Source organism: Lycorma delicatula, chromosome 4 (assembly GCF_047948215.1).
Source record: "Lycorma delicatula isolate Av1 chromosome 4, ASM4794821v1, whole genome shotgun sequence".
NCBI lineage: Eukaryota > Metazoa > Arthropoda > Insecta > Hemiptera > Fulgoridae > Lycorma > Lycorma delicatula.
This window is the reverse complement of record NC_134458.1, coordinates 54,621,036-54,632,486: the sequence shown is the minus strand read 5'-3', so window position 1 is coordinate 54,632,486 and position 11,451 is coordinate 54,621,036. Positions and strand designations below refer to the sequence as shown.

General features: G+C 30.1%; 1 protein-coding gene across 2 annotated transcripts in view; it reads left to right on the top strand.

Moving 5' to 3' along the window:
* Positions 1–10,429: 10,429 nt before the first annotated feature.
* The window catches only part of NfI (Nuclear factor I), a 989,818-nt gene continuing 988,796 nt past the window's right edge, over positions 10,430–11,451 (top strand). For both annotated transcript variants that reach the window (XM_075362974.1, XM_075362976.1), the window contains exon 1: positions 10,430–11,111. The gene's annotated coding sequence lies outside the window, so the exon portion shown is untranslated. The remainder of the gene's footprint in view (positions 11,112–11,451) is intronic.

Here is an 11,451-nt window from a genome sequence, read left to right as displayed (position 1 = left end):
AAAACTGTATAATTAATAAATAACTATTAGTTATATCTTACTGCATGAATTTAAATGAAAATTATTCAAGACATTTATTCTGCAATACGAGCTATTCAGTTGATTTTAGTTTAAATAATAACAAATATAGCACTATAGATAATGAAGTAAATTTAAAATGTATTATTAACTTCTACAGTACAGTTATTTAACCGTAGTTTTCGCCCACTATATGTTAGTTAAATGCTATTGTACATTTTGTTCGTTAATGCTGACTTCTTTTATTTAAGCAACGATAAATATCTCTTCTTTGGTAAGTGAAAAACTATATAAACGACAGAAGGAAAACCACAATCCATGAATTAGATTTCCAGTAAACGAATAGCCATTTTCACTAATATTTATTAGGAAATGATTATAACTAAAGCAAGTTAAATAAAAGCTTATAAAAAATTTAATTGATTTTGTTTTTAGTTTGCATAATATTTTAAGCTACATAAAATGTTTATAAGAAAACTGATCAAGGGTTAATCTTAGATTCAACTAAATAAGGAATCTATTTTACTTATTTTTATATAGTTTTTATTATTATTATTACTTTTATTATTTTAAGACTGATGTAATTCATATAAATTATTTATTTATAGCTAATAAATATCGTTGCTTATCATTTGGATTCTATTTAATAAACAATTAATTAACATCTTTTTTACATAAAAAGCAGTTCCATAATTATGTTTTACACTCATTTCAAAAATAACGTAGCACAAATTTTGATTTTATATATTTATATATATTTAAAAATATACTTACTTAATTGTACAATACAATGTTAAAAATGATCTTCTCTAACCAGGATGCAAGTTCTTACCCGTTTTATCACACTTTCAACTTTCGTAATGTTTCTTCACTGATGTTATAAATTTCACTTTTAGTTCTTGGAACCGTATGCGTATAATTAAAAATATCTTCACTTTTTAAATATTCTTAAAGTATAATCATCTAAACGACTTACAGCGGTTATAATTATTTTGAAAGTAATCGGTGAAAAAATTCTTACATCATGGTAATTGTTTCCATTAGCAATATGGTATAGTCGGCATTATCTTTTTGAATTGAGGTTTTCATTGTTTTTTTTTTCTTTAACAGTGCAATAAACAGTTAGATTAAATCTCGATAAATTGACCGTTCATCAACTTTATGTATTTGTAATGATTATGAAAAGTTTGAAGAATTTCCGTCGCTCCATATTTGAATATTTTGACTTTTTTCATTACCAATAAGGTTAAACTAAGCTTGGCGGTAAAATAAACACTTTTCGGTGTCTCAATCCCGTTTTCATTAATAAAAGACCGATGTCAGCGACAATACTGCAAATATTTTTCACGATCTGACTCTTTCAATTGAACGTCAATGAGGTAAGCATACAACTTAAAAAAATTTGTTTCATATCTTCTAAAGCAGTAGCTGTTGTTATTAAGTATAATCTTTGAGGATAGTGCTTGAAATGTTTGTTCGGAGGAAAGATTAAACGCACTTTCACGTCTTCAAGAACTTCTAATTATAATAGTAATGATCGGTATGGTATTTTTTAATTTTGTTCGGTCCTAGCCTCACGAAACGTTTTGCAAAAAAAAATGTGTTATTGACTTATGAAGTGCAAACCGGGAAATTTGTAACTTTTGCAAGATTTACGTGTGTTCAAGATAAATGGCTAAAATAAATACACTTTAATTCTTAAAAGATGAACCCACCTACAGGTTAACTCGTCATCAAAAATCAGCTAATTTTGAAATCAAGGTTCAAATTCTAGTAAAGGCAGTAACTTTTACATGAATTTGAATACTAGATCGTGGATATCGGAGTTCTTTGGTGGTTCGGTTTTAATTAACCACACATCTCAGGAACGGTTGACCTGAGACTGTACAAGAATACACTTCATTTATATTCATACATATATATCATCCTCTGAAGTAATACCTTACGGTGGTTCCGGAGGCGAAACAGAAAAAGAAAGAATCCTTATAAAACGACATAGCCGATATAAGAGTAATGAAATGATTCTAGAACCCATCTACGTTATTTCAATTAACATTACAGTTAACCTTGAGTTCAGTGCTGCCACCTGAGAAATAAAGTAACGTAAAATTTACCAACCCGTAAATACCCTCATTCTAAGGGTTACGTCATTTTTGATACACTCGTTATAAAGGAAACTCAAAATATAAACGAGTTCAGATTTTTTTTCTCGATAGAACAAACTATCAAATGAGCAGGCAGTCAGGATGTAACCCTGGGCAACTAACTATATATCCTTTCAAACTGATGGTTTCCTACATATGTAATACCTAAGGATATTGCATTTAGGTTATAATACAATGTAAATAAGGATTCGATGCCAGCATTCTTATAACATTTTACAAAGAACACGCCGGTTCATTAACATTTGAGAATCCTGGTTGCATTTGAGTATAAAATGATTTATTGCGTTCCACTTACAATTAGACAATACAGAGGGGTATAAGGTTTAGGAGATATAGTTATATTGAAGATTGTTAACTTAATCGGGCCCTTACGTTAGTGATATTCACTCTCTTCAAAATAAGAGCCTACTAATCCTGATAGTTTAATTTAAGCGTATTGTTTTACAATAGTGAAAAACAGACAACAGGAAAATCAGTTAGAAAGATAATAAAAACTTTGAAGTGTGGTTTTACAAAAGAACATTAGAATGAAAAGCAAGTTATAAGATATCAAGATAATTTTTAGTAAAACAGGAAAAATAAATAGTTCTTGTCTGTTATAACGGTTCCATATATAATTTCATTTCAAATGTACTTCTCTAGATAATCTCACTACAATGATAACATCTAATCATGCTGACGTTAATTTTACTGTATTGCACAGGGCTCCCGTTAAAGCCCATCAGGGGTAGCAAGGGGGAGGGGGTGGCGACCGGAAGCGTCACAAGGCGGGTGTCTTCCCTACGGGGTTGGGATGTATTGTATAGGGTATCATTTCCTCCGGGACTAAGAGCTAACGAATATCTCATTGGGTATACAAAATTAAAGATATTATAAAAAAATTTTACTTTCGACCTGGATTACGTGATAAAATCATAAACTTTATTTAAAAAGGTCTACGCAAAATAGCTTGAAGTGAATATGTATATATATATATATATATCAATTAGCATAGTTAAAAAATTAATTTTATTCCACTTCCAACTGCTCTGTTGTTGTACTGACATACTCTAAAACCCATGCTACAGTATTAAAATATAACTGTTATTATTATATATTCCGAACTTGAACTGTAGTCTACGATGTAATAAATGTACATACCATTTAATTATTCTTCAATAATTTTTGTAATATTTATATTTTTGCAAACATTTTGATTATAGCGTATTTTTACTGTAAATAAAACCCCAGATTACTGCAATGAAAAGCGGTAATAGTTTTTTTTTAATTTGGGGCCTTGTACATCCGTGATTCAAATTCGTAACCGGTGAAGTTCACTATACTCCAAATTAACCCTTTCATGGTTACAATTTTTTAAGATTTGCTCGCTAATAATGAAATATTTTAACAAATATTTGTCAAAAAAAGAGAATTTTACAAAAATAGAATCTTTCGTAGGAAATATTTTACGAAATTTTCAAAACGATTCCGCTTTTGGTAATTATAACGAAAATATAATCGGTGAAAAGCGTGACATTATTTACGTATTATTTTATTAATGGTACTTTTTTTAAATACTTTTCCACATGGAAAGTACCCCAAATATGATACAGTCAAGAATAAATATATTATTTATTTATTTATTGCATAGAACACATAATAACTTAATTAGGAAATAGAATAACAATTACTGCCTTTCGGGAATTTATCATCAGTGTTTTCCTTATTTGCTGTTCTGTTAAACGAATAAGATGCTGTTCATGTTGATTGAATAATGAAACCGACGGTTTGATTTAAAGCCAATACTAGTCTGCACCCTAACAAAGAAGAAAAATCCAGCCCGCTGATATTCAGCAACTTGTAAAATTTTAAATAGGCCAACTACTCAGAATTAATAATGAAATAAAGAAATCAGATGTTTTGAACTCGATTAGGACGGCGCGGTTAATAAATCAAAACTCAAAATTAATTCACTACAAAAATATGTTTTCAGATAATTGTTTGGAGCCATAAATCGTGTAAACCAATATTTAGAATATTAATTTACTCCCCTGTTTTATACTTTTGAACGTGCAATCTTTGCTAAAGAGAAAAAAAAATACAATATCCACATCGATAAAACCAGACAACAGATTGTTTTTGTGTTATGCAACACAATAATTCATCTTACGAGAAAGAATGTTATTATGCTTCCGTTATAATTTTTAATAGATTGTAGAACCTTTTAAAAATCTTTTCATTTAATTATTTTAAAATAATTAAACGATTTTTCTTTATAAAAAACGATATTAATCTGTCGACGAAATTTTAAATAATATTAATTAAACATTTTTGTAAAATCCTGAATTAAGCATCCCGTTCAACGTGTACATGATTATATACTTAAATCATTTCCATAACGCCTTCTGAATTTGTGAATTAGTTATTTTTTATATTTAGTATCTTCATGTATTATTTACCTCAACATTATTCCTTGGGTTTATATTTATATTTTAAATAATTAATATCGACTTTAATCGCATATATATTTTTTATTTACAATTAATTGTGTATTTTATGTTGCGGCCGAAAAGATATAATACCACGGTTTTCCTTCGTTTAGGCAGATACTCGGGCAGTTCCTTTTTTGTCCGTAGAGTAGCATATCTACACATTAGTGACGTGATCTTTATAATTTATCGTCACGAACCGTTTAGAATAAATTATTTATTTATTTTATTGAAAAATATTTTTAGTTTAGTGAGACAATTACAAAACAAAGTTCTGGAATGATCTGTAGAACGAAATAAAGTTCAAATTGGAAATTGAAATTTTCTTGGCGCCATAAAGAAGATTTATAAGAAGCTTAAAACATACAAAAAAACAAAAAAAAAAAATATATATATATATATATATATATAAGAATTTTTGGAGGAGTGGAAAATTAGTAGTGCACTTAACTCTATTTTCCATCTTTATAACGTAAACAATTTCAATTATTAGAGAATACGAGGGTTGTCTGAAAAATTTTGAGCTTCAATATGAAGATGGCAGCTCTCGTCAACAAAAGTTAGGGAATATATTCGCACATGTTTTGGAAGGCACTCGCTAAAATTTCAACCATTTTGGACATTCAATTGTTGTCTGTTAATCGTTTGAGTAAGTCATTGTGAGTATTTTTGTGAAAATGGAAAAAATCGAATATCGTGCCGTGATTAAATACTTGCACTTAAAAGGCAATACGCCTACGCCAATTAAAACCGAGTTTGACGCTGTTTACGAGGACTCTGTGCAATCATTTGCCACCGTGAAAAGATGTTCAGCTGAATTTAAACGTGGTCGTACCAGCTTGGTTGATGATGAGCGTTCCGATAGGTCAAAAACTGCAACCACCACCGAAATCATCGTAAAGTTCATCAAGTGGTACTGGACGACCGACGAATTAAGATTAGAGAGATAGCAGAGGCTGTGGGCATACCGAAAGAACGTGTTTGTCATGCGTTGACAAAAACGCATTTGCGTGAACATTTACAAAGCCCCGCTGTAGCAGTTTAAGCAAAACGAGTCAGATATTTTGCGTCAATTCGTAACTGTAGATGAAATATACTCCTGAGACGAAACAACAGTCAAAACAGTGGACTGCAAAGAGTGAACCTGCTCCGAAAAAGGCGAAGACTGTTTCATCGGCCGGGAAGGTGATGGCGATTTTGGGGGGGGGGGGTAGTAACAGAATTCTGTTAATCGATTATCTTTAAAAAGGTAAAACAATAACGGACAGTATTACGCATCATTACTTGACAAGCTGAAAGCAGAAATTGCAAAATACGACCGCATTTGAAGAAGAAGAAGAAAGAGCTTTACCCTCAGAATAATGCGCCTGCTCATACTTCGACGGTCGCCATGGCTAAAATTCACGAATTGCACTTTGAATTGGTTGACCACTCACCGCATTCACCAGATCTGGCGCCAAGCGACTTTTTCTTGTTTCCTAACCTTAAAGTTTAGCTTGGAGGAAAGAAAGTTTCATCGGACAAGGAGGTTATCGCATACGTAAACGCCTATTTTGCGGAGAAAGACACCAGCTACTATTTGGAAGGGTTAAAGCATCGCTGGAAAAAGTGTATCGACTTCAAAGGAGACTTTGTTGAAAAATAAAACTGTATTCGAGAGAAAAAATACTCTTTCTATGTTAGACTCAAAACTTTTCAGACAACCCTCGTAAATACACACAGAATTTAACAATAAGTTGAAATTAATTTTTTTATAATGAAAATATTTTGAAAATATGAAAACATTTATAACGTTTAACATTTACAATGAAAACATTAAAAACACAAATACCCAGTAAATTAAGCATACGTAACACAAACGCATCCACGAAATTAATAAAATATGTATCCTTTTTTTATAATTGATTTTTAATTCAATTTTTAAAAAAATAGACAATAATAATAAATTAGAAAATAATATTAAAATAAACATTGTCGATAACGTAAAAAAATAAATAAAAATAATATGATTTCTTAAAAGTCTTACAATTAATTACAACAATAATAAATACAGAATACTCTTCAGAAAAAAATCAGCATTCTGATAATGACTGGGCAGACCACAGGAACGGAATTCAAGTAACAAAAAATTTAATCAAAGATGATTTTCTAAAATTCATTAATATAATGTAGAGCTGATCATGAGAATTTTTTTTTTTTTATCGTAAAATCTAGTGAGTAAGATGATTTTATCATTTTTTTAAATTTTGAACTGTTATTATAATAAGTGTTTTTCATTGCATTAACGTTTTGAAATTTTACTGGAATTTTCTTTGAATAATAGTGTTGTATAATTACTGCTACTTGGAAAATACTAAAAATAACGGCTATATTTTTACGTAATTAAAAGTTAATTCTTAATGAACAGAATTTTATGCTTTAAAGTATTTACCATTATTTTTAAGTATATAGTCTCGCTATTCACGGGTTTTGTAGTCAGGATTTATAACATTGGAAAGAGCGAGGGATTACCTATTTAGATTTATTTATTCAGATTTATTTTTATTTATTACGTAAAGATAAAATATATAGTTTAGATTTATTAAAATTATGTCAAAGTATCCATTCATTATATAAGGTATAAACTGATGTTTTTTATCAGTTTGAAAATTCGAGTAATGAAAGTTAAATTGTATATACCTAGATACAATACTTCCTATAAAAGGGAAAAAAATCTTCTACGAAGACCATTTCAAAACAGATTTAAAAAAAAAACTTACTTTAACTTTGGTGACGAATTCAAAAATATGAAATTTAAAATAAAATGTAAAAAGTATTTGTGTTTAATCACACGATCGTTTTTTTAAATTCGTTTTATTTAGCACGTTTTATTTTTAAAATACAAGTATAAGTAGGGTAAAAAAACACTACTCGAAAGACACGCAATCTCCAAAAAATCTTAGTGATAATAATTTATTTATTACACAGATTCAAGGCTGAAAGCATCAAGGCTTTGATATAGCCTAATAATAATAAAAACAATAAAAGGAATGCAGAGAAATGACATAAAAGTACTAACGAGCAAAGGCTTCCTTGAATATCGGAATACATCTATTTTTTTACTCTTTACTCGATCTACAAACGCCAATTTTTATCTCCCTTTGCAATTTTTACCTTTCAGAGATCCATCCAATTCAAAAGTAATAAAACCTTGATGTTCTAGTATATATAACTTCTAACCTAATTCGTCTCTTTACAAAATTTTTTCCGTAAATATTAGTCTTAAGATCTTTATTTCGTACTTGTCAACTCGTCTAATTTTATTGAAAATTAGATGAAAATATTGAAAATTAGATTAAATTACGCTTTTCAAATGTCTCTTCTATTTTATTTTCTGCTTTTATTACCGTCCATGATTCGGTACGGCAAATTTTGTACACTCCAAAGCAGATTTTTAGGATTATCTTCTAATGTCTAATTTTAAATCTGATATTAACAGATTTCCTCCCTTAAAGAACTCATTGCTTGTGTTAGTCTGCTTTTCAAGAGCGGTTCATTCATCTGTCCTTTGTAATTTTAATATTTAAATTAAAAAAAATTGTACAAATGTTATTACCCTGTGTTACCAATTTAATTAACATTCCTTCTAACATATTTTACAATGCCTTTGTTTTACTTACTGATTTTTGAAAGGAAATTTCTCTCCTATTAATAAATCCTTTGAGATCTACACGTAATATTTAGATTTACTTTTATTTATTACGTAAAGATAAATATATAGTTTAGATTTATTAAAATTCCGTCAAAGTATTCCTTCACTATGAAAGGTATAAGCTGATGTTTTTTATCCGTTTGAAAATTCTAATAATGAAAGATAAAGTGTATATATTATATATCTAAGTACGATGCTTCTACTACTATAAAATGAAAAGAGATCTTCTACGCAGATCATTTCACATAAGATTTTTTAAAAAAATTACTTAAAAACAATTTCACCACTTCTACACGCACCCGCAAACGAAAATAGAATCTAGAGGTACCGGGAGAATCCTTGATCTTAAAGCACAAAAGTGTGCAGAATTCGTCACACTAATTTCTAATGTCTTCATTTAATCTGTATAAACAAGGCCAAGATATGTATGAAATAAATAAATACCTACCCGATTAATAGAATAAAATTATCTGGAATATTAACAATTTTTTTATTAACGCCCATGATGGTTAATAGCTGCTCTAATAATATTGAAACACTATATATTCGAGTTTAGGTTAACCAAATCTAGCTTATTCGAAATGACTATAAAATCCGGCTGCATACTGATTATATTTATATAATTGTACGAGTAAATAATATTTGAATGAAAAAATATAGTAACTTAGATTTAAATTAATTAATGTAAAAATAAAACATACCCGTTCATTATACAGAATTTAGTTTACATACTACGTATTATTACTGATTATAATTTCTAAATCATTTGTACATTTATAAAAAAAAAACCCTGGCATTTACATAAGGCCTTATTTGTGGAACCATAATTTCTTAACATTTTGCGTATAATAGATCGAGTGCCTCAGCAGTATATACTAATTAAAATCCAACACATGACCGTTTAAAACAGGGATTTTTTTTATAAATTCGTGTACAATACGATTCTAAAAATCATTTACGAACTCTACCACTGCTAACAATAAAAAAAATAAATTAAATAAATTAATTAATTTAAAAAAACACCGTTTACTTTACAGTTAGATCGTTTTTAAGATCATGCATTAAGTAAAAATCTTAAAATAAAAATTCTCTGTTTAGAAGAACTATTTTGATACATTTTTCGAGTAAACGGCAGCAAAAGTTTGGCTCTCCAGTTCAAAACATTCCTAAGAATAATAGCATTATTAGAAAAAAAAAAAACAAATTGTTATTTCGTATCCGAAACATCTCAAAAGAAAGTAAATAAAAAACTTAACTTTTTCATCATTTATAATTCCGATATAACCAAATTAGATTTATTTAGCGTACTGTGTATGATAAGTCGTTGTTAAATAAGAATCCGTGGTTTGTTTTATGCAATTGCATTATAAGATTATAACATCTGAACAATTACAACATCCGTTGTAATTAAAATTAAAATGAATCTTGCTTTCACCCTACTTATGAATTAGCACTACTGGTTACAAGTAACGTAGATTTGGATCCAGCTCTACACTACTTTATCGCGTTTAAATGTTCATTACAGCATTAAGTATTGCAAATTACTAAAAACTAATTTTTTTATCACGACAGATACAAATACACACAAGCACATGTTAAAAACCGAATAGTTAATTTTTTTTGAACCGGGTAACCGGTCGAGTTAAATATAAATAGTTGACTATAAGTACGTAGTTAACTCGTAATTTTTGTTATTTCAAAAATTCTTCGCGACATAAATGATTGTACTGCATAGCCCGTAGATTATAAACGGCTACAGAACCTGCACTGCGCTGTGGTAGGCGTAGAAAGGTGTTGCGAGAGGTTTAAGTGAAGAAATACCATATCTAAGGTTCGGCTGTGACTACTACGCGCGAAGGTCTTTACCGCTCTTTTATTACAACGTCCTTGCCCTTATCTCGCTGCTGACATATCGTTAGCAGAGTGGAATGGAGGAGGCTGCAAACAGCGAATGTTGTTAAATTCCTCTATGTGCATGTGTGCGGGTGCGAACGCGCGCGCATAGTACTACGTAGTTGTAGTTAGTAAAGGAGGGGTAAAGAACAGTGTGTGTACTACAACACTTTACCCCTCACCAAATACGGTAATACACCAGCAGAGAACTCGGGAGCCGATTGAGTTTTATTCATTCATATAACATATGGAATCCGGTGAGGTCCATGCGTACAACGAAAATCTATGAAGTTTGGAAATAACTTTTCGCTTCTTCTATTTCATCGACCGGCGCTCTTCTCGATGTAAATACGAGTTACGTAAACTACGTTGTACTGCGTGGATTTGACTCCAGCCGTGCAGCACATTAGTTATCACATGTGGCTCGCTCAGCTGGTGAGAGTTGACTGCAGCGCTCCACAACAAGCGACGGCATTTGTTTGAACATGTCATTTGTGGCTCGACCACGGCGGGCGTTCGGGAGTGGGGAACTGCATATTTGAAAAAAAAAAGATCTTTGGTAGTTTTACGATAGACGTTGTGAATGTGTGGCTTTGGGGAATAAGTTCTTTTCCGGGTGATTTCTATTTACATTACCAGTGCTTCTAGTGATTTTGTGTGTCAGAAAAAATAATCAGGGTCAGTGAAATGTTTGTTATTCGAAAATATAAAAATAAGAAATACGTTGTCGACGTTTTAATTATAAACGGTCGAGTGTGTTTTTTGCGCGTGAATCGATTTTGAAGTATCAGTTTTAAAAATTCCTCAGCCGATTAAAGGAAGAGATCATCGGGTTACTTCTGGAACACGTGGTCTATAGATGTCAACAAACGCACAGTAGGATATTTTTCTCTGTTTTCAATACTGTCGTAATTAACATGTTTATTTTTAAGTGCAACTCTATTTTTTGAACTATATTTCAGGCTTATTTTAAACAATAAAATGTCATTTAAAGTAAAAATAATCTTATTCAAATAATAATCTTATACATATATATATATATATGTATGTAAAGATTAGTATTTAAAAAAATTAATTAGGTTCAAGGGCGTTATTTTGTTTAACTTTGTCGGAAAGGCAGTTGAACATTTTAAACAAAGTTGACCTTGTGTTAGAAAACGTGCTCTTAGAATGCTCTAATATGTGTACGTATATGTATGTATGTGTGTGTGCGCGC